The 25,326-nt window shown below is 44.3% G+C and overlaps 1 protein-coding gene across 1 annotated transcript in view; it reads left to right on the plus strand.

Annotated features, from left to right (window-relative positions):
• Positions 1 to 2,479: 2,479 nt before the first annotated feature.
• Positions 2,480 to 25,326, plus strand: part of LOC141100703 (acetylcholine receptor subunit gamma-like) — a 73,029-nt gene continuing 50,182 nt past the window's right edge. The window contains exon 1 of the mRNA XM_073589340.1: positions 2,480 to 2,540. The gene's annotated coding sequence lies outside the window, so the exon portion shown is untranslated. The remainder of the gene's footprint in view (positions 2,541 to 25,326) is intronic.

The raw sequence follows: 25,326 nt of genomic DNA on the forward strand, positions 1-25,326 counted from the left end.
GAAGTTTAAAGCCCATGGCACTGTGGCTAACCTCCCTAGATGTGGACGGAAAAGAAAAATTGACAAGAGATTTCAACAAAAGATTGTGCAGATGTTGGATAAAGAACCTCGACTAACATCCAAACAAGTTCAAGCTGCTCTGCAGTCTGAGGGTACAACAGTGTCAACCTGTACTATCCGTCGGCGTCTGAATGAAAAGGGACTGTATGGTAGGAGACCCAGGAAGACCCCACTTCTTACCCCGAGACATAAAAAAGCCAGGCTGGAGTTTGCCAAAACTTACCTGAAAATGCCTAAAACGTTTTGGAAGAATGTTCTCTGGTCAGATGAGACAAAAGTAGAGCTTTTCGGGCAAAGGCATCAACATAGAGTTTACAGGAGAAAAAAAGAGGCATTCAAAGAAAAGAACACGGTCCCTACAGTCAAACATGGCGTAGGTTCCCTGATGTTTTGGGGTTGCTTTGCTGCCTCTGGCACTGGACTGCTTGACCGTGTGCATGGCATTATGATGTCAGAAGACTACCAACAAATTTTGCAGCATAATGTAGGGCCCAGTGTGAGAAAGCTGGGTCTCCCTCAGAGGTCATGGGTCTTCCAGCAGGACAATGACCCAAAAAACACTTCAAAAAGCACTAGAAAATGGTTTGAGAGAAAGCACTGGAGGAGACTTCTAAGGTGGCCAGCATTGAGTCCAGACCTGAATCCCATAGAACACCTGTGGAGAGATCTAAAAATGGCAGTTTGGAGAAGGCACCCTTCAAATATCAGGGACCTGGAGCAGTTTGCCAAAGAAGAATGGTCTAAAATTCCAGCAGAGCATTGTAAGAAACTCATTGATGGTTACCGGAAGCGGTTGGTCGCAGTTATTTTGGCTAAAGGTTGTGCAGCCAAGTATTAGGCTGAGGGTGCCAATACTTTTGTCTGGCCCATTTTTGGAGTTTTGTGTGAAAAGATCAATGTTTTACTTTTTGCTTCATTCTCTTTTGTGTTTTTTCGTTTAAGGCCGGGGTCACACTGGCGAGGAATACGGCCGAGTGAGAGGCGCTAAAAGCACACATTAGACACGGACAAATGATTCTCTATGGGGTCACTCGCACCAGGCGTATATTTCTTATCCGTATCCTACGCTCCGTGGTACGTCTATGGGAGCGTACATGCTGGTTTCCAAGGTAAGCGTCGGGTATCCAGGAGTCGTGCGGCTCCTGGATACCCGACGTTTACATTAGAAACCAGCGTCCAGCGTCGCTGGTCTTGATCACTGGGGCTGTCTAACGATGTCCCAGCGATCCCATCATGTCGGATGGTTGGTGGGATCGCTGGGACATCGTTTACTGTGACGGGGCCTTAACTGCTTCCCTTGTTTTGTGGAGCGCTGGTTACTAAGGAAATATATATAACATACATGAATGTGTAATCTTCATTTTAATCTTAGCATTCTGTAGCTCAAGAGCGAGATTTGATTTTGTTTTATATATATATATATATATAAGTGTTGACTTGTGTATTTACTTGAATAAAAAATATTTTAAGACAAATAAAATGATTAAAAAACTTTTCCTGGACTATTTACCTACATCAGATTCCAATTGGCGCTTTATGTATATAGATAATGTGCTTTTTCCGTGTGGAGACTGTAATACAAGGTGTGTGAACGAGGTCTAACACCGATGTGATCCTAGATGGTTGTAACTGTGTGAGCCTCATCAGAGGCATAGTGGCCATAAGTCTACAGATTTGCTACTGATTTTGTGGCATGACAAAAAATGTACTGTAATTGATGGCAAGTTGTTTAAAACCCACAACAATCACTTTATGATTGTATTACTCTGCACTGAGATCGTCACTTCATTGTAACGTGTTGTCATCTTCTTTGTTTCCCCAGTTTGTTTTTTTGTTTCAGTGGAAATCCTATAACTTCATACTTATAGAAAGCCGTGAGTTCCTGTGTGACCACCCATGTACAGATACGAGGTACGTGACCGAGGTGAGCTGTGGAACTAGGTAGATACCACATACCTATGTATCTTCTGTGTTTTACTAGAATCTAGGATGTGTCTCATGTTTCTCAAAGAATTTGTTTGATCTTTAAAGTTTTTTGTGTTTTTTAAACCATCCCGGAGACTGATAAACCTGTGTTTTAGATTACTCACCCTCTAATAATGAGATGACTCTGCCCCTTGTTTCCCAATCTGTATAGCAAAGTTTAGCAGATTGTTTTCTGAACCTGTCTCTGCTCATTGTCGGCGCAAAAGTGTGAAAAGGCTTAATTCTGAGGATAATCACATAGGAACATTATGATTTGGAATATAAATGAGATTTTAATGGTATTTTCTGAAGTTACTTTTCCTTTAAAAAGACTCTGCTAGAAATAGAAGTCAATTCCTTGAAGTTTTAGTGTTGAGCCGGTTGACTGGAAATGGATGTCTAAGACCATCATAAAGCAAGTTAACGCTGTGAATATTTGTGTCACTCTAGGAAACCGTCTCCTCTGGCAATTATCCTCCGGGCTGAAAACTTTACACGTGTATATTAAGTTTCAGGTAGGTGTGGAAAAAATGCTGCAAAGAAAGGAGCTTTCAAGAATAAGAGTGTTAAAAGTAAACTATTATCAAGTGAATGAACAAAAGGGAAATCTAAATCAAATCAATATTTGGGGTGACCGACCTTTTGCCTTCAAACAGCATCAATTCCAGAGACAGTTGTTGACTATATTTGTGCAGTAAAAATGCATCTTTAGACAAGACCATTTTAAAATGTGCCCAATTTATCGCAGTGGTTCATCCTGTTTGGTAAATTTGTCAAATTTTGACAATCAGTCTGGGATGGTCTAAAGTCTATATCTGGGCATAGTCAGACTGTCTCCAGGATGGTTGTAGATAAAGAGGGGCTTAATGAACTTAATCTATTCTTTAACAGATTTAATCACACACTGGCTGCTCCTGCCCCTGCATACCATTCTGTTCAATATGAGCCTGAGAATAGGTATAGTACCACAACTATGGAAATTATCGTGTGTGGTACCAGTTCCAAAAAAACCTTATCCGAAAGACCTTAATGACTATAGACCTGTAGCATTGACATCACATCTGATGAAGGTACTAGAGAGATTGGTTCTCACACGTCTCCATCCTCTAGTGAGCTCGGATATGGACCCTCTTCAGTTTGCCTACAGGCCGGGCATTGGTGTGGATGATGCCATTATCCACCTTCTAGATAGGACTCTCTCTCACCTGGAGAAACCTGGGAACACTGTGAGAATAATGTTCTTCGATTTCTCTAGTGCTTTTAATACCATACAGCCAGGTCTACTGAGAGACAAGCTGGGCCTTGTTGGCGTGGACCTCCAACTCTCCACCTGGATCCTTAACTACCTCACGAACCGACCTCAGTTTGTAAAGGTTCGGGACAGTGTGTCAGACACGGTGATCTGCAATACAGGGGCACCTCAAGGTACAGTTCTTGCCCCTTTTCTCTTAACACTGTACACTGCGGATTTTAAGTGCAACTCATCTAGCTGCTACTTGCAGAAGTATTCTGATGACTCTGCTATAGTAGGCCTCATCACAGGAGAAGATGAAAGAGAGTACAGAGATACTAACCAAGCTTTTGTGGAGTGGTGTCAGAGGAACCACCTTAGGATTAATTCCAGGAAGACCAAGGAATTGGTGGTGGACTTTCGCAAGGGAAAAAATCCACCAGTAGTGGTGAACATTCAGGGAAATGACATTGAGATAGTCGACACTTAGAAGTACCTTGGTGTGATCCTCAATAATAAGCTTGACTGGGCCCATCACTTGGATGCAGTGTACAGGAAGGGCCACAGTAGGCTTTATCTGCTCAGAAGGCTGAGAGCCTTCGGAGTTAGGGGGGCACTCCTTGCATCCTTCTTCAACTCTGTTGTGGCATCAGTCATCTTCTTTGGTGTGGCGTGCTGGGGTAGTGGCATATCAACCAGGGACAGGAATAGGCTGGACAAACTGATTAGAAGGGCCAGCTCTGTCCTGGGATACCCCCTTGATCCAGATCAGGAAGTAGGTGACAGGAGGATACTGGCCAAGGTGAGCTACATAGTGCAGAATGATTCCCATCCCATGCATGAGACCGTGACAAAGATGTGCAGTACTGTCAGTGACTGGCTACTTCATCCTAAATGTGAGAGGGAGCGCTATCGAAAGTCCTTCCTTCCTGCTGCAGTTAGGCTGTATAACAAGCACTGTCCAAAACTTGAGAACGACCCAAACAGTGAACTGATAGATCCCAAGTTGTGATAGTCCGGTTATATCTTTTTTTTTTTTTTTGTATATGTACCTACCTACTGTCAATGTAATGCCTTTATGCATCTGTATCTGTACTTATTCCTGCCTTGCTGCTGTAATGCTCTGAATTTCCCCATGGTGGGATGATTAAAGGATTATCTTATCTTAAATACCCTGTGGTAAGCATATAAGTATTAGTACATGCAAATAACATAGGGGACTTAATTAACATTGTTTTGATTAAAAAGCATAAAAGCCATCCCACCATGACAAGGTGTACACAATCGGGATGGTACCTGGCTATTGTAATTCACCTCACTATGTGTCAGCAGACTTAAAAATTAGATAAGGGCAGAGTAGGACCTGGGTCCAGATTGTTCAGACACCTGCCTATGGAAATCTATTTAAACAAATTGAACAGCCCTAAAAAGGGGATCCACGCCTCTTGTTTGTACAAAGTACAAAAAACAACTTATACCAATATATCCTCTGGCTCAATTTTGTTGATTTAATTTTTTGTAAAAACAAGAGGCATGGCTCCCCCTTTTTTGGGCGGGGCTGTTCATTTTGTTTATATAGATTTCCACAGACAGGTGTCTGAACAGCCTTGTACCCAGCTCCTACTCTTCCCGCAACTTTTTTTGCGTCTTCGGACACAATGCGTTGAACTATTAGGTACCGTCCTCCTTGGGGCACAAACTGTCGTGAAGGGATGGCTTTTACTTTTTTTTGTTGACTAAGTACCCTATATTATTTATATGTACTTTTTTTTTTTTACCTACTACAGGGTATTTGCTCATTTTGTTTTTATCTTGGGTTCTGTTTCTTAAATTACCACAGTGTGAATGCGCACTTATGCATTGCACTTGCACCAACATATGCTCTAGCTCAATTTTTTTGGCTTTGATAAAGATCTAATCTGTTTACCACCTATTATAGTTGACTTACTTTATGCCAGAAATCTGCGCCACAATTCTGGAACATTGTGTTGCATGTTAAGCCATCCACCTTTTTTTAGTACAAATTATCTTGATAAATCTTCCTCAAATGGATTATTGGGCCACTGAGCTCATTGTACAGCGCTGGTGTGATTCATTGAGATGAGGTTAAAGGTCCTGTGCTATAGTACATTCATCATTACTATAAGGCCAGGTTCACATTGCGTTTAACCAGCCCGTTCAACGCATAGTGTTGATGGGCTAGTTAAACGGTTTAGTATAATGCGATCGCGTTATGCTATACCTGCTAGCGCAGATGTGTCATCTGCACTAGCGGTGACGGAGCCTCAGATGCTGCAGCCCGCATCCGAGGCTCCATCACTGAATGAGGGCACATCGCGAACGCGTGCCACTTTACGGCATGGGTCGTGATGCGCCCGACAGTGGAGGGCAATGGCAGCGTTAACGGACTGTGTTACACCGCATTATGCCGCGGTGTATTGCAGTCCGTCTAACGGACTGTCTAAACGTAATGAGAGCCCAGCCTAAGGCCGGAGTCACACTACCGTTTAATACGAAGGGGTGGTATGCGAGAAAACATTGCATAGCACTCGGACCAGTGTTAATCTATGGCGCTGCTCACATCAACGTATTTTTTCTCGGGCGTATTCTGCGGGCATGTAAAATCACAGTATGCTGTAATTTTATGCGTATGTCGGTCGAGTCTCGCCAATGCAAGCCTATGGATGCGAGAAAAAATTGGACACCACACAGACCATGCGAGTGCTGTACGATGTTTACACACCGGTGTCCTTTGAAAAGCTGGCAATTCATCTGCGGTGTACGGAAAAATCACAGACCGGTTAGAATAGAATAGATATATGCATATAGAATACATAGATGTCAGTGACACACACAAATATATATATATATATATATATATATATATATATATATATATATGTGTATGTATTTATATTGCATAGATACAAGAAAAGCCGGCAAATCATCTGTTGCGTACAGTATAACATATAGCATATAGAATACATAGATATATAGATGTCAGTGACACACACAAATATATATATGTATTTATATTGCATAGATACAAGAAAAGCCGGCAAATCATCTGTTGTGTACATTATAATAATAGTGTGACAAATTAGAATAGATATATACACATAGAATAGATGTATACATAATATGTGTATTTATATGGCATAGAGAGATAGAAGAAAAGTCGATAATTCATCTGCTGTGTTCTGTAAAATCACTGCAGGAGCCGACAGGATAGATGAAATGGATTACATACAGTAAATACAAATAGAATAGATAGATATATAGATGTCAGTGAAAAATACAATTAGTACAGTGTGTGTGCAAATTACTGTATGTGTTTATTTAATAAGATTATTTTTTGGAAAAAAATGGCGTGAGCTCCCGCGCAATTTTCATAACCAACAGACGGAAAGCTGACGACTGGGGGCAGATGTTTATAGCCTGGGAAGGGGGTAATACCCATGGAGCTTCCCAGGCTATTAATATCAGCTCACAATTGTATACTTAGCCTTTAAGGGCTATTAAAATGGGGGACCCCCCAAGAAAATGACGTGGGGTCCCCCTATAATAACCAGCAAAGGCTATGCAGAAAGCTGCAGGCTGATATTAATAGCCTAGGAAGGGACCATGGATACTGGCCCCCCTGGTTAAAAACATCAGCTCTCAGCCGCCCCAGAAATGCTTCATTCATCATGCATCCGGCATCTCTGATATCGCTATTGTGTATTGGTATTTTACCATTTTCTTCATTGGGTAGGTGATTTTTAATATTGGATTATTAAAGTCTAATTTTAAGGAAATATAAGTTCACTTCTTGAGCTAATATTAATAGCCTGGGAAGCTCCATGGGTATTGCCCCCTTCCCAGGCTATAAACATCTGGCCCCAGTCGTCGGCTTTCCCTCTGCTGGTTACGAAAATTGCACGGGAGCCCACACCATGTTTTTCTGAAAAATAATTTTTTACTAAATACATGTGCAGTAATTTGCACTGTACTAATTGTATTTGTCACTGACATCCAACAAATTTTACCACTATCATGATGTACAATATGTCATGAAAAAAAGTCTTAGTGGGATCCGTTGAAGCGTTCCAGAGTTATTACCACATAAAGTGACATTGGTCAGAATTGTAATATTTTGCCTGACCAGAAAGGTGGAAACGGTCTTGGGGGTTTGAATGGGTTAAAGGAATTATGCCACAAATCAATCAGTAGTGTAGCCAGAATATTGCATTTCTGCCATAAAAGAATTATAAAGGGATGAAATTCAGCCCAGGAAGTGTTTTTTTTTTATTTTTTATTTCCAACTTGGCCAGAGCAAAACTGCTAAAAAATTAAATGAAAAGCAAAAGAATGAGATGCAATGAATTTTATGTAGGCTAGCGCTGGATGAACTGCCCTTCATATTAACACTAGCCTGATTAATGGGAATGAAGCCTGATAAATGTTTTTGAATCAGTTAAGATAAAGAACTTGAACTAAAGGTGCTGTCACACTTAGCGATGTACCAGCGATCCCGACCAGCGATATGACGCGGTCAGGATCGCTGGTGCATCGCTAAGTGGTCGCTAGTGAGCTGCCACACAGGCAGATCTCACTAGCGACATCGCTGGGGACGGGGGTCGCTACTTACCTGTCACACCAGGCGATCCTGCGTCCTCCCGCCCGGCTCCACGCGTCGCTCGTCTTCACAGCAGGAAGCGCCACAGGAAGCTGACGACGAGGAACGGTCCTGAACGTTCTCGCGCGATCAGCGATAACCAGCGGGGGAGCCGGTCGGAGGTAAGTATCAGACATAGCGATATCGCTAGCAATATCGCTATAACGTCACTAGTTATAGCGATATTGCTAGCGATATCTCTTAGTGTGACATGCCCTTAAGATTTTAGCTAGAAGCTTTATATCTATATTAAGGAAGAAAATTGGACTGTAGTTGTTATTCCTAAACCCAACAAGAAACCTCTTCATGTCCATAACTATGTAGCTAATAGAGATGATGTAAGGCTTTGGGAGCCTGATCTTGTAACTTTATACAAGTTGGCGATGTGAGAAGGCAAAATATCAGATTTTTTTTGAATAGCATATGCAAAAGCCTTTCAGTTGTGGAGTTGTTGACATTTTGCGAGAAATAATAGCCCAGGCAACTTCCATTAGAAGCATGTCTTCTTCTGTAAGGGTCCCGTTTCACATAGCAACGCACCAGCGATCCCGACAACGATACGACCAGGTAAGGATCGCTGGTGCGTCGCTACATGTTCGCTACATGGCCGTCAAACAGGTAGACTTACCCAATGACGCAGCAACAATCCAGCGATCCTTATAATGACCTCAGCGGTCGTTGGGACCTTGTTACACAGCAGCGATTCTGACGACTCCCGCCTGCGTCCATGATTTCTGAGTCGCTAACGAGGTCGCTCGTCGGTGTCAAACACAGCGGTGCATGCTGGCCAGCGGGACATCAGCGATCAAAAAATGGCCCAGGACTTTCGAGCACGATCAGCGACATCGCAGCCGGGGCCTGGTCACTGCTACGTGTCACACGTAGCGAGATCGCTGGCGAGTTCGCTGTTGCGTCAAAAAATCAGTGACGCTTCAGCAATCTCGCTATGTGAGATGGGGCCTTTAAGACTTATGTTTGATTGTTGTCTTTGGGAGGGAGAGACTATCTGCGAGAGAGTTGGCGTGATTAGGAGAAAAGCTATTAGACTTGGCGTAAAGTGACACTAGTTAAGACAGAAAGAAGTGCTCTATATTTTTAGGCTTAAGCCCCCGTCACACTAAGCGAGATCGCTAGCGAGATCGCTGCTGAGTCACAAGTTTTGTGAGGCAACAGCGACCTCAGCAGCGATCTCGCTACGTTTGCCAGGTAGCAGCAACCAGGCCCCTGCTGTGAGATCGCTGGTCGAGTTGGAATCAGCTGGACATTTTTTGGATTATTGAGGTCCCGCTGGGTAGCATGCATCGGTATATTTGACACCTTACCAACGACCTCGTTAGCGACTCAGAAGCGAGACACATAGGCGTGGATTTGCGTTGATTCGAGGTCTGAATCGTCAGAGTAGCTGCTATGTGACAGGGTCCCAACGACCAATGACATCGTTCGAAAGGTCGCTACGGTTCGCCGTTTCGTTGCTGCGTCGTTGGGAAGATCTGACTGTTTGGCATCTCACCAGCGACCACATAGCGAGTTTATGGGCTAAGAGTGAACCAGATTTTTTTTATCCCAAGCACAGAATTTTCTTTTACATCAACAAGTCAGTTTTATCCATTTGGTCTGTTAACTATAATTATTTAAGTCCGCTCTTTCATAACTTAGTGCTGTGTGTTGGTTATTGTTGCTGTGAGACAGTCTCTGGGGGGTGGTGTGGACCATAGGTTTGTGGGCTTTGCCCAGCAGCGGTGGGGCTGTGGGTTACTTTAGTCGATCTCCATGCTGGTGCAGTATCATGGCATGAATGGTTGCTGCCTCTACACGTCACCTAATGGGTTAAATATCCTCAAAGAGGTTCATGATGACATAGCAGAGGGCTTGTACATTTTGATCAAAACTATACCTAAGAACCTTGAATGAAGTTTGGAAAATGTACTTGTTTACAGTAGATTAATGTATAATATTTGGATGGGTAGACTGTCTTTTTCAATACAACTTCAGCATAATTTGAGATTCATTTACAATAGCGGGGTCTATTTTCCAAGTCTCCTCTAAAGGTACTGTCATACTTAGCGAAGTACCAGCGATCCCGACAAGCGATATCACGCGGTCAGGATCGCTGGTACATCGCTAAGTGGTCGCTAGTGAGCTGCCACACAGGCAGATCTCACCAGCGACATCGCTGGGGACAGGGGTCGCTACTTACCTGTCAGATGGGGCGATCCTGCGTCCTCCCGCCCGGCTCCACGCGTCGCTCGTCGTCACAGCAGGAAGCGCCGCAGGAAGCTGACGACGAGAAACAGTCCTGGACGTTCTTGCGCGATCAGCGATAACCAGCGGGGGAGCCGGTCGTAGGTAAGTATCAGACACAGCGATATCGCTAGCAATATCGCTATAACGTCACAAGTTATAGCGATATTGCTAGCGATATCTCTTAGTGTGACAGGCCCTTTAGGCACCTAAATTTGCAGTTAGGTTTGAAAATATTCAAAAGTCACTGTGGACATCCCAGAGGGTAACCTGAGTAGTGGAGAGACAGAGGAAAAAATTTAAATCAAGATAATATTGTAATTCAGCCTGAATTTGTGTGAAAGTGTCTGAAGAAGTGAAAAAAGAATCATTCAAGCAGCAATTCTTTTGTGTTTTGCTTGGGATTAGTGAATGGCAGATAAGAATGACTATGATCAGACCAAGAGCAACAACCAATATTTAGAGAGGTTTTCAATGGGAGATAAGATTTAGAGGTAAATGTATGATTGATCCTGCAGAATGAATCATTTAGGGACACCTCGGGCATATGTTCGAACCACCCACCCCTCAAAACTGGATTTGGATGTATGTGCCAACGAAGCCACAGACTGTAATGGTGCAGGCAGAGAAAACTTGCTTTCTAGCATGCATCATTTTCTGGCATGTACGCTGGAGGCGGACACCCAGATGCAGTCTACTAGGCATGAGTGTTCGCCTCCAGTAGGTGTACACTCACGCAAATGGTCCATGTCAGAGTGCACATTCGCTCTGCCAGCTCATACGTCCAAATCCCAATTTGCGGGGGGTTAGGACCTATGCCCCGATGGGACCACAGAGCGTGTCCCTAAGCGCAATATAAAAGCACCCTAAAAGAAGTCTTGTACCTTCCAGGTATCCACCAGGTCAAAGACCTGCAAGAGAGATCTGAAATTTACTTAAATGGAAACTGTCGCCCCCCCAGGCATTTTTAAGTAAGAGCCACCTTGTGCAGCACTAATGCTGCATTCTGTCAAGGTGGCTAATTTACTTAGCGTCCCTTCCACCGCAGAAATAATAGTTTTTAAAATTGTTCAAAAATACCTGAATTTTCACAGGGGGCAGGTCTTTCCCCCTCTGACAGACTGGGAATCTTGGGCATGAGAGCTGCAGAGAACTACTGCGCATGCCCAAGATTCCCAGCCCCGCAGTGTGACTAAATCATAAGCGACTGCGGGGCGGGATCTATGACCGTGCGATATGAAGGCCAGGATGTGATCTGAGAGCATGGGCACGTCGGGCAGCGCTAACTGCGCATGCCCACGAAACTATAGTACAGCGCAGGCGCCAGCATTTCAAAAGAACACTGAGGAGGCGGCGCCAAATGTAAAATGACTGATGGATCCGAGACGTCTGTCAGAGGGGGAAAGACCTGCCCCCCTGTCAAAAATCAGGTATTTTTGAACAATTTTAAAAACGATTATTTCTGCGGTGGAAGGGACGCTAAGTAAAAGAGCCACCTAGACAGAATGCAGTATTAGTGCTGCACAAGGTGGCTCTTTTACTTAAAAACTTCTGGGGGGGTGACTGGTTTCCTTTAAATACACGAGAATTTAGCCCACAAAATAAAAAAGCCACACAAACATTGTAGTGATACCTGCGTGCCAGCTCATATCTGTGTGCTCAAACTCTTGCCAGTTTACGGCTGTTTTATTTTTAGGGGCTGCCTGTCACTTTGCTTTAAATACACGAGAATTTAGCCCAGAAAATAAAAAAGGCCACACATTCATTGTAGTGGTCTCTCCGTGCCAGCTACTATCTGTGCGTGCTCAAACTTTGGGCAGTTTATGGCTGTTTGATTTTTCGCCTGCCTGTCACTGTTGTTATATCCAGCAGTCTTTTGTATCCAAAAAAAAGATGAATAAGGAATACAGTCTGTTATCTCAGGCAGAGGCCTGGTGTATCTGTGGTGGAAAAATCTTAACTTTCCAGGCCTACAGTACTTACCACATCCAATTGTTCTCTAAAGACATCCATTTGTAGGCAGCTTTTTACCTCTTTCATTACTCAATTTAAAATGGGCAAGGCAAGGGACGGGGAAGAGGACATGATGCTAATGGTGCATGCAGAGGACGAGGCCGTGGCAAAGCTTACAGTGGGCCAAAGCAAAGACCCACATCTTCGCGATCGAAATTCCTGTCTCAGTTTCTAGGGGACCGCACCACAACACTATTGAAGCCAGAGCAGTGTGAAACGGTTGTTGGTTGGATAGCGGATAATGCTTCAAGTCACTTAGCCACCAACACCACCATGTCTTCCACACGGTTAAGTCTGAGTAGCCATGAGTGTGGACTGGATATTACTCACCCTGCTCCTCCTTCCTCCCACCATGCCGAGTGCCCTGAGACAACTGATGCCACACTCGGACACTCAGAAGAGCTGTTCAGTCATCCATTTGTAGATTCGTGCCTCTAGCCCGCTCCACTTGAAGCGGGGCAAGATGATATTCCATGTAGCAATTCACAAATCTTTGAGCAGCCACGGTCACCTGAGGTGGATGATGAAACACAATTGCCAGAAACTCAGGAGGAGGAGCAGGGTGCGGATGTGGAAGACGAGGTGGTGGATGACATAGTGACTGACCCAACCTGGCAGGAGGACATGCAGAGCGAGCAAGGCAGCACACATGGGGAAGGAGGCATATCACCCCAACAGGCAGGAAGATGCAGTGTGGTGGCCGCAGACAGAAGGCGTGCATCCGTTCCCCGTCACACCAACAGGCCGGAAGTTGCCATTCAAAGTGTTAGATCTTCCAGAATCCGGTTATTTTTTAAGGGCTCTGCCGATAACCCCGAACAGGCCATTTGCAGCAATTGCCATGCCCGCATCAGCAGGGGTAGTAAAACTACTAGCCTGACCACTACTAGCATGATTAAGCACATGGTAGCAAAGCACCCGACTTTGTGGGCAGATCCACAGTCTCCAGGAACACTGTCTGCAGGTGACAACACTTCTTCTTTCACTGTTTTGCATACATGCCAATCCCCAGTTCCACTTGCCTGTGAAGATGCCTCGAGCCCTGCACCTGTTCTTGCCCACAGTCAAGCAGCACCGTCATCAAGCCTGTCCATGTCCTTGTCCCAGCCCAGCCTTCAGTTGTCTATAACCCAGTCATTGAACGCAAGCGGAAATACCCAGCCAATGCACCACAGGCCACAGTACTTAATTCGCACATCTCTCGTCTGCTTGTGCTCAAAATGTTGCCTTTTAGATGGAAGCTTTCCGCAACTTAATGGCAGCGGCTGTCCCAAGGTACTCGGTCCTCAGTCGCCACTATTTCTCCCGTTGTGCCATACCGGCCTTACACCAGCATGTGTCCCACAACATTACCCGTGCCCTCAACAATGCTGTTACTGGTAAAGTCCACCCAATCACGGACACGTGGACAAGTGCCAGTGGGCAGGGACGGTACATCTCACTGACGGCACACTGGGTTAATATAGTAGAAGCCGGCACCCTGTCGGACCTTGGGATGGAACACCTCCTTCCCACGCCGAGGATTGCTGGCCCTACGTCAGTCAGGGTTGCTCCCACAGTCTCCTGCTCCTGCACCTCCTCCTCCTTCTGCTCTTCAGCCTCCATCTCTGAAATGAACACATCAGTCAGAAGCTGGAAGCACTGCAGCACTGCCTCAGCCAAGCGGCAACAGGCTGTGCTGAAGCTAATCTGCATAGATGACAAACCACACAATGCAGAAGAGTTGTGGACAGTGCTGAAGGAGCAGTCAGATATTTGGCTGATACCGCTGAACCTACAGCCAGGCATCGTCGTGTGTAACAATGGCCGGAACCTGGTGGCGGCTCTAAGGCAAGGTTAGCTCACACACGTACCTTGCCCGGCCCTCTCCACATCTCCTAGTGTACTGGTCTGTCTCCGGGTAGCACCTCCAGTCTCTGAACACTACGCTGACAGACACAGCAAACCTTGCCACAGTTCACATTGATCTGCCATCCTGGGTGAGCTGCGCTACCTGAGCCATTTGTGTGGCTTGTAGAGTCCGTCTCATGCTACCACGAGTGTGAAAACAAAACCAACATTCAAAAGTGACCAAAACATCAGCCAGAAAGCATTGGCACTGAGATGTGGTCTGTGGTCCCCACCTGCAGAACCACTCCTTTACTGAGGGTGTCTTGATAATTGCCAATAATTTCCATCTGTTTTCTATTCCATTTGCACAACAGCATGTGAAATTTATTGTCAAACAGTGTTGCTTCCTAAGTGGACAGATTAATTTCACAGAAGTTTGATTTACTTGGCGTTATATTGTGGTGTTTAAGTGTTCCCTTTATTTTTTTGAGCAGTGTATATTCTAATGTCTGCAAATTTGGGATTCAGTATCATTATAACTGGGAACATGTGGGTGAGGGAATATATTTCAAAACAGAAATGGAGGTCACAGTTGAATTCTTGCTAGCCATGCGGTTGGAAGGTGCACCAGGCATAGTCACCCAGCATTAGTTGTTATTTCCCAAATGCCCAGTTCGCACCATAGAACATTTCATAGCAATAGGTGCATTAGAGTTGTCCACTCTCCCTCCCTATGTTGTTATTAATCTATATTCTGGATATAAGGTATTGCATTAAAAAATAGTGGTAATAATGAAGAGATTTAGTGCAATATGTTGTTATCCGTTTTGTATGGTCATGTTATTCATTCGTTTGCGTTGTATATTTTGGTAGTGTTGTCAAAAGTCATGGCTGACGATATGTGAGCAATGTTTTCTTTGTAAAGTGGCAAATCTATCCACAGTTTAGAGGGGGATGATGGTGCCAGTCTAACGGTCTAGTTAGGACGACTATGTGAGGGTATAATGCCATAGACAAAAGGCTCACAGTAAACGATCCCTGAGTATCGGGAACATCCATAGCCTTATTTCTGGCCGGGCACATCCATAGCCTTATTACTGCCCCTTGACACATAATAACTCTCTATGGAGAATCGTTGAAAAAAAAATTAAGAAAAAATGGACTAAAAACATTTTAATTGATCAATGTCCTCAAATATAAATATAAAACTATTAGGTATTTTATATAATAATAATAATAACATCATAATGTAACTATTGCATGGTATTTCACAATTCAGAGGCTACAGGTACAATGTCAGACATCACAAAGTAACCCATAGTTCAATTCCTACAAGAGGAGGTGATGACTCTGCTCAAACATTTACAACCCATAAGTAAAATGTTGGACACAAAAGGTAATAAGTGTTTTTAGTATAAGGTGCGGCCACCTTTACAATAAATTAGGATATACATATAAGGCTGCATGAACCGGCCACCGGCCTGTATCTGTATGTACTGAATTTTATCAGATAACAAAATACATAGCTAAGTTTGATAAATGTGAAAAAAAATTTCAATAAACCAAAGGTTTTTTTTTTTTATTTTAGTTAATAATGAGTGATTGCGCGCCCTTCGGGAGTGCGCTGAGATTACGAACCATGCAATGGGGTGTAACCACGCATCAGACTGACCTCGCAATGGGGTGTAACCACGCACCAGACTGGCGTATGTGCAGACTAACAGCAAAAATAACTACCTGGTGTACCTCTCCTTGTGTATGAAAAAGCTGTGTCGTTAATACTGTTCAGGTAGAGCTATTCGATAGCGCTATCCATTTAGAAAGTGCACGGGTAGAGCTATCCCATAGCTCTGTTCCTAAAGGAAATGAACGGGTAGAGCTATCCGATAGCGCTAGCCCTCAATGTTCCTGAGCGTAAGCTATTTCACATGGTTGAGCGCACTTGGGATCTGCCCCCAAGGCCCTGCCCATGCCCAATGTTTGGTCCGTAGACCGCGGCTAGGAGTTAGTCCCGCTTCTAAACAGGTCCAGCAAGGATGGTCCAGCAGTGATGGTGGATCTGCTGGACTTCAGGGCGCTGGATGCTTAGGTTTTTCAGATGGTTCTAGGGCAGCAGTAACAACAAGCAAATACTTGCGCTGCCCTGGATAATCCCCGCCGGAAAGATGATGAGATCCGGCGGAAGATGGAACCTATGAGAAGAGAAGTACATATAATGTGAGTGATTGGGGCTCCATATGACATTATATCACTGTGCGGTCACTGTGGCCGGACGGCAGAGGAATACTATCACACAGAGGGCAGGATCATTGTCAGCCATCATATATGTGATAATCCCATCACTGACATATGACATCTGCTCCCCACGAATGATTCTTACTGACATCACACAACATGGAGCTGATTCTCACACTTACCTAGTCTCTTTTTCCCCTTTTCTCTAGTTTCTGATTTTTCTTCTTTAAACAAATTTATTGCTGATATTCTTTCCATCTGAGCTGGAAATTCTGATTAGAAAGTAAAAAAAAAAAAACCCCTCAGTAATGACATATCCTAATGGGATCTGCTTTGTCTCCTGTATATAGTAGGATTGTTCTAGTCCTGTCTCCTATAGTCCTGATAATCTGGTATTATATCATAATAGGACAGAATAAGTCCTATATAATATACATAATCCCATCTGAGGGGCATTAGATGTGTCACTGATATAGAGCAGTAAGCGCCCTGTGTGCCACCATGTGGTGCATCACTGATGAGCAATATTCTATTATAGGAGATAATGTCTTCTTACGATGATGTAGGTCATTGGACGCTGCAACGTATCTCACAGAATCCATGAAAACAATTGTACAAAATTAGTGAAATAGGGATTCAGTATGGGCCCATGGGCAACATAATTGTGATCCATGAATCATGAATAACATAGGAGACCTATTACAGAAAAACCATGTGGAAATATTTGAGCCTTGAAGTCAACATTCCCATTGTTGGTGCTGCAGACATGAACATACCTGATGATAGTGAGGACGAGGATGGTAGGATGCTAATAGCGTCGTCTCTATCAGGTACGGGGACAGATTCTTTCTGCCTGTTTGGAAGAAGAAAAACACGTAAATCACAAGGCATCAGTATAAAAGGGGTTGTCAAACTATAAGAACACTAATTATGCTATAAGGCCTAATATGACTTATGACTTCCATAGTGGAGAAGGTTTAATGCTCTAAACTAACTTTTATAGAGCAGAGAGGAAAACAACTACCAATTATGTCAGGTATGTAATACTACATCTCTCCTACAGTGTGGGGGCAGCACTATAGATGCATGACTGGCCTCGATCATGGGCTGCTATCACCAGCACTTTCTAAGGACAAAAGTACAATGACCGCTAACCATGGGGCGGTGGATGTTGCATTTGATATTATGGTATTCCTGTCCTTTATTTGGTGTTGTGCACATATATCAGCCTGGAGCTCCCAGTAATGACCCCATAATCTACTCACATTTCTGAGATATTTGTGCTGGATTTTGGTGCACACTCTGGAGATGACTTGCGATCCTCCTCATCCTCTGAGACCAGATGTGTGTCTATATCAGAGTGATCTACAAGACATAGGTAATGAAGTGTTATTACAGGTTGTCAATATAACACAGTCAACATTTATACATGAAACATGGAAAACATAAAAACCACGTGGATATATTTGAGCCTTGAAGTCAACATTCCCATTGTTGGTTCTGCAGACAAGGACATACCTGACATTTGGGACAAGGATGGCAAGATAATAGCGTTGTCTCTATCAGATACGGGGACAGATTCTATCTGCCTGTTTGGAAGAAGAAAAACATGTAAATCACAAGGAAACACAGTATAAAAGGGGTTGTCTCACTATAAGAATACCGACTATAAGGTTTAATAGGACATATGACTGCCATAGTGGGGAAGGTCTAATGCTCAAAACTAACTTTTAAGGGCCTGTCACACTAAGCGATATTGCTAGCAATATCGCTATAACGTCACTGATTTTGTGACGTTATAGCGATATTGCTAGTGATATCGCTATGTCTGATACTTACCTCCGACCGGCTCCCCCGCTGATAATCGCTGATCGCGCGAGAACATCCTGGGCCGTTTCTCGTCGTCAGCTTCCTGTGGTGCCGATGAGCAACGCGTGGACGCGGGCGGGAGGACGTCAGGATCGCCTCGTCTGACAGGTAAGTAGCGACCCCCGACCCCTGCTATGTCGCTGGTGAGATCTGCCTGTGTGGCAGCTCACTAGCGACCACTTAGCGATGCACCAGCGATCCTGACTGCGTCATTTCGCTGGTGCATTGCTAAGTGTGACAGTGCCTTTATAGAGCGGAGTGGAAAACAACTACCAAGAATTTCTGGCATGTAATACTACATCTTTCCTACAGTGTGGACATTACTAAAAATGCATGACTGGCCACAATCATGGGCTGTTATCACCAGCGGTTTCTGAAGCCAAAATGACATTCAAATAAGATGACGGTCATCCTGGTCAGTGGAGAGTCGTTTTCGCCCTCTGGCGGTCTGTAGCATTGTTGTCCCCAATGTCTGCTGCTTGGCCTTGCTGTAATGGACTGCCGTCTTAGAAATTTTAAGGATGGAGGCCATTTGTCCTCAAAAGAGATGACTGAATATTTCAAAGTTCGGTTCGGATTATGATCGCCAAATTTGCAATATTCGCCGATTTATTCATCGAATATTCATCAAACGCCATTCAAGTCAATGGGAGGCAAAAAGAAACACATACACAACACCTTCAAACGGGCCCAAAAGCTGCCAAAACACATCAAAATAGGGGCAGACACCAGGAAATTGGCCTCAATTCAACCACAGTACAAATTTTATAATAGCACAGCAGCAAGCAGCCATGCATGAGGTATCAGGGTCTGGGCCAGCATTTACAGGTTAAAATTGAATTTCAAATTAAGTACAAAAAAATACTGGCAGACACCAGAAAAGTGGCATTAATTGCACCACAGTAGAAATAGTATAACAGGGACTGACACCCCTTACACTACAGCCAACCCGACAGATGGACACCAAACCAGGAGTGTTCACATTTCCAAATATTAATGGCAGACACCACCAAAGTGGCATGAATTTCACAAGAGTAGAAATAGTATAATAGAGACAGACACATCTTCCACTACAGCCAACCCAGGAGATGGACACTCATCCAGGAGTGTATACATTTCCAAAAATTAATGGCAGACGCCACCAAAGTGGCATCAATTTCACCACAGTAGAAGTAGTATAATAAGGAGCGACATCTCTTACACTACAGCCAATGCAGCAGATGGACACCCAACCAGGAGAGTTCATATTTCCAAATATTAGTGGCAGACACCACCAAAGTGGCATGAATTTCACGAGAGTAGAAATAGTGTAATAGGGACCGACACATCTTCCACTACACCCAACCCAGCAGATGAATACCCAATCACTAGTATTCAAATTTCAAAAAATGAATAAAGTTAAATTTGCACCCTGGAGTAGGCTCCCATTATCTGTGGCTGGACGCATTAACCTGATTATAATAATACTACTCCCTAAATTTAGCTACTCCCTTCAGCACAGTGCGGTACCGGTGCCCAGGTCCTTTTTTGTAAGTCTCAATTCCCTGGTCACGTCCTTTATATGGGGGAAAACTAGGCCCAAACTTAAATTGTCCACTTTACAAAGACCAAAGAAAGGAGGTGGGGCGACGTTGCCAGATTTTTTCCTATACTACTTAACTGGGCAGGCTAAAGCTTTAAGTAAATGGATGCCGGGTAATTGCCTCCCCAATTCTGAAAGTCACTTGCTTCACGCTGCACAAGCGGATTGCCCGTTAGTGTTCCTTGAGTTGGAGAAAACTAATGTCCCACGTCTGCTACCCATGCTCCGGCTGGCACGATTAATATGGAGACAAATCAAGAACGTAATTGGGTTTAAAGATTTTATAGCTTCAATGCCCCTGTGGAATAATAACTATTTTCCGGGGTTGTTGAATCGCCCATCCACTGTTTTTTGGATTCAGTGTGGCGTCTCTTCACTGGGAGACTTGTATGACTGAGGGATCTTAAAGTCTTTTGAACAATTACAGGTCACACATGATTTTCCGAGATCTCAGTTTTTTCGTTATTTGCAGCTGAGATCGGCTCTTCAATCACATATGAGGGGTAGGGGTGTGGGCCGTACTATTTCATCTTTACCTCTGATAGGAATCCTCAATTCGCAGGGTCCCCAGGGTCTCATATCCTCTTTGTATACATACGTGCTGTCAGTAGGGGCAGAATCGACCATAAGCTCCATTAAGAGGAGGTGGGAAAGACTCATCCCTAATGCGCAAAGAGAGGAGTGGGAGGAGATTCTGGAATCTCCGATTGGAGTATCACCATCTACTAACAATAGAATGATACAATTATATATAATTAATCAATGATATTTGACTCCGATGCAACTTTTTAGGATGGGTCGGCTCCAATCATCAGAATGTTTGCGATGTCACTTGCCAGATGCGGATTTTATTCATATGGTGTGGCAATGTCCCACTATCCTACATTACTGGAAATAGGTGACTACACTACTGACATCACTGGTACAAACCCCTGTCCCTCTAGAGCCATTGGTCTGCTTGTCTGGGGTATGGGAGGAGGAGATTTGGGATAGCTATACTGGGGTCTTCCTGCGAGAGATGCTGTTTATGGCACGGAAAGGTGCTGGCATTGCGGTGGATGGGGGGTTCATGTCCTTCCCTTAGATTTTGGATCGAGTTGGTAAATTCGATTATTCCATATGAGCGCACGTTATACCAAAATAGGGGATGCCCGGGCAAATTTGAAAAGATTTGGGAGAGGTGGAATTCCTCTCATCTTACTTTGCAAGGCTGAGACATCACATGCGACATAATTTGATATAGGAGACCAGGCTGCGGAAATAGGAGATACTAGTTGATGTAGTGGTAGTTTGTAGTTTAGGAATTTTCTGAATGATACGACAAGGCTTGTGGAATTGGATTGATACACATGCTGGAAAATGTATAGCCAATTATCCTTTAGGTATGTTTGGAAGGATATGTACATTTGGCCTTGTTTATCTATAAGAGTGTGCAATCTCTTTGCATTGTATTTTACATTGGACGGAAACATGTGTGCTATGTATAATGCTTGTTATCATAAGCTATTATGTATGTTGTACATTATTTGTGTCCTGAGGTTCAATAAACGAATTAAAAAAAAAAAAAAATTTCAAAAAATGAGGGCCTGACACCACTGAAGTGGCATCAATTTCACGAGAGTAGAAATAGTATAATAGGGACCAACACAACTTCTACTACAGCCAACCCAGCAGATGGAGACCAACCATGACTGTTCATATTTCCACAAATTTGTGTTAACATCTGCAGCAGGCACAGAAGCCACACTAAAGACATCACAGAGGGCAATTACGCAAGATCAAAGCAGCACACTAAAAACTTCAACATAGCCTAGTCTGTACTGTCTGCCATTGGGATGCAAAGTCCTTGGATCTTGTTCATCTTAATGAAAGTTAGGCGGGCTACACTTTCAGGGGACAACCGGCTGTGCTTATCGTCAGGACACCACCAGCAGCGCTGAAAACATGTTCTGAGAGAATGCTGGATGCCGGGCATGATAAAACCTCCAAGGTGTAAGGGGTGAGTTCAGGCCACTCATCCATTTTGGAAGACCAAAATGTGAAAGGGTCCAAACCCTCCCTGATGCTATTGATATTCAGTTCTAGATACCCCTGCACCATCCTTTCCATTTGTTCACCACGAGTCAGATTTGGACTGGTGCACGAACTGGTCTAAAACAAAGTGTCAAAGGACTCATAGAAATTGCTTCTGCAACTTACACTACAACTGCTGCTGCTAATGTTTTGGCATTGACGATTTGACGTGCCGGAGTTTGGAAGTCTAGAGCTGCGATGCACACTGTGTGCCTCACTGCTGTCATTGGGAAAACCTCTCTTAAGGTTGTTTAAATGCATGTTTTCAAACTGCAGCATTCGCGGGTCCCTTTCTAGGGCGGGAATCATCTGGCAAAATTTTGTCTTATAATGTGGATCTAACAGAGTGGCAACCGAGTAGTCCCAACTGTTTCGAATCATAACTATACGGGGATCATGTTGGAGATAGTGCAGCAAGAAGGCACTCATATGTCAGGCTCTTCCATGAGGTCCAAGCCCATGTTGTGTTGGTGGCTGGGTAACACTGATATTTGTTTCCCCACTTCCGCCAACCACGAACAACAGAGAGGGGATGGTTATCAGAGTGGAATTTCAAAGTGTCAGCACATCACATATCAACTTGTTAACTGGCATGGACAAAGATTTCTGTGTTGATGCAAGTCGATGACCTGATGGGTGTGAACGGAGGAAGGGAGCACCCAACTTCCATGCTTTCTGCAGCAACTCACCCAGGCCAGGATACTGTCAGAGAAAACACTGTGCCACCAGGTTGAGGATATGAACCATGCAAGGCACGTGTGTGGGCTTGCCTTGGCATAGGGCATCCACTAAGTTCACACTGTTTTCGGATATGGCCTTCCATGGATGCCGATTCAGCGGAGACAGCCATTGATTAAACTCAGCCTGGAGAGCTGTCCACAACTCTTCAGCTGTATGACTGCGATCTCAATTTTAACACTACCTGATTGCTGTGAGCTGCGCAGTATGGAGGTGGTGGCGATTCGTTCTCCACTGTTGGAACGCATGTCCCATTAAGGCAGAGGTTGAGGGTGCAGTTGAAGGCCCTAGACGAGGTAGAGGAGGAGTCAGTTGCATTGGAGGAAGTGTGAAATATAGAGGTTTGTCCTGCAAGGCGTGGGGATTCCAAGACTTGTGGAGCAGCACCTTCCCTGCCTGTCCCCCACAACCACCAGAGTCACCCAGTGCCCAGTCAGTGAGATGTAACACTCTCTTGGTCATGCTTACTCGTCCAAGTGTCTGTGGTGAAATGCAGACATAGATTTCGTCAAGGAGTGGGTGATGTCTGCAACATGCTTGTGTAGCACAGGCACAGCTTTCTAATAAAAGTAATGGTGGCTGAGCAACTGGTACTGGGAGACTGCGATGGCCATCAGCTTTCGGAAACCATGTGTATCTACCAGGCGGAAAGACAGCATTTCCATGGCCAACAGATTGGAGATGGTGGAGTTCAACCTCTTAGCTTTATCACGTGAAGGAGGAAACAATCTTTTACGTGACCACAACTGCGGTAACGTCGGCTGGCTGAGAGAGGGAGGTGTACGGTGAACTGGACAAACTGCTGGACCATGAGGGAAGTGCAGGAGGAGATGTGGATTGAAAAAGCTGTGAGCAAGCTGACAGGCTCTCACTCAGCCTGACTGGAGCAGGTAAAGAAGCCGAGGTTCTGCGGTCGGAGACCTGCATCACAATGCTTAGCACAGTAACAGAGGAGGAAGAAGCAGCAGATGCGATTGATGGGGTGGCTGTTGGTTTTTGAGGTCTGCTGGTCCGCATTTTAGAGCAGTGGGATTCCCAGAGTAACGAATGTTGACTGTGAAGGTGCATACCTGTAGCAGTCAAATAATTGCACTTTTTCCCTCTACTCAGTTTTTTCAAAGTTGGCAGATTACGTGGGGGGCGTGGCCAGCCTGTGACCTGAGTGGATGCAGCAGCTCTGAGCTCCTGTTCCAGGGCAACCTACCAAGCGATAACGTAAGCGAGTTGGAGGCCAGGATTGACACAGATCGCATAGGAATACCCCTAGAACATACCGCTGGGGTCAAAGGATGGATTCCCGCAGTAAAGCAGCTGAAAAGCTAAAGAAAAACAAGGGCTCTCCCTCAGCACTGAAAATCCAAGATGGCGCCCGGCTCTCTCCATGCAGCCCCAGGCCGGTGAGTGTAAAACCAGTGCAAGCATCCCAGCGCCTAAAACATACAGCCTTTAAGGCTGGAAGCAAGTCTGGCCCCAGCGCTGCAAAAACCACCGCTTTAGAGAGCCCAGGGAGTGCTTTAAAAGACTCCATTAGCACTACACAGCAAAAGCGCTTGAAATCTCGCGATAGCGGCCATGACACTTGTGAGACTTCTCAGCAGATACGCAATTTGCGCAACTTACGCCAAATTCCTAACTACAAAGGATCTCAGCGCTTATCTACTATGCAGACTGCTCTAAATTTAGAAATGAGTACTTTAAAAGAATCCTCATCCTGCCCAGATATCTCCAACATATCAGACCTGCCACTCACCCCCATAGTAAAAAAAAGGGCACACACAATACAAGAAAAAGACGATATGAGCAGCACTTCATCAGAAATTCAACAAGACTCCCCAATACAGGAATTTATTTCCTCATCACCAAAAAGCCCAGCTGCAGACCATACGTTACAAACGATGTTACAAGTTGAAGCCTCAGAAAATAATGCATCTGAACTTTTTATTAAAAGCATGATCTGCTTACTCGCAAAAAATGTGCAGACACAATTTGATAAATATAATGCAACTCTTCAAAATAACATTGACAGCCTGGGTCAAAGAGTGAATTTCCTAGAGAACAAAATGGAGGAAATGGTAGTGTCCCATAACCAATTAATCGATGAACATTATTCACTAGAGGAGGAGGTGGCCTTTTTAAAAGCTAAACTAACCGAGCAGGAGGACAGAAGTAGGAGGAATAACCTTAAATTTAGAGGCATCCTTGAGAATATCAAGGATAGAGACTTAGACTCCTATACCCAAAGGATGCTTCACACACTACTTCCTGAGGCCCCTAAGGGCAACTTACTCATTGAACGCATTCACAGATTGCCCAAATCCAAATATGCTCCAGAAAAGGCCCCTCGGGATGTGATTGCATTTTTTCACTATTACCTAACTAAAGAGGATGTTCTCAGAATCAGCAAACAAAAAGCTCGACTCCCAAAGCCATATGAAGATATAAAGATCTTCGCTGACTTCTCCAAGGCCACACTTCAAAGAAGAAGAGAATACCTTCCCATTACAGAACATCTGAGGAAGAACAAAGTGTTATACAGATGGGATTTCCCCACAAAATTGTTGGTGATAAACAACAATGTTACGTATGCTTTGTCTAACTTAGATAATTCTGTTAGAGTTTTTCAAGATTTAGGTCTCCCGCAGATGGAGGATCCGAGCAGCATACAGAATAACAACGTTTCCTCACGCCATCCGAATCATCTTCCAACTACCTGGTCCATCCAAAAGAAAAGATGAGAACGCGGGTAGGTTACAGCCCGAGTCTATGGCCTAATCTTTACCCCCAAATACTAACTGAGTAGACCTCATTTAGTAACTTCTTTTTAGAAGTTGG

The sequence above is a fragment of the Dendrobates tinctorius genome, unplaced genomic scaffold (assembly GCF_039654945.1).
Source record: "Dendrobates tinctorius isolate UK_male_01 unplaced genomic scaffold, ASM3965494v1 ptg000107l, whole genome shotgun sequence".
NCBI lineage: Eukaryota > Metazoa > Chordata > Amphibia > Anura > Dendrobatidae > Dendrobates > Dendrobates tinctorius.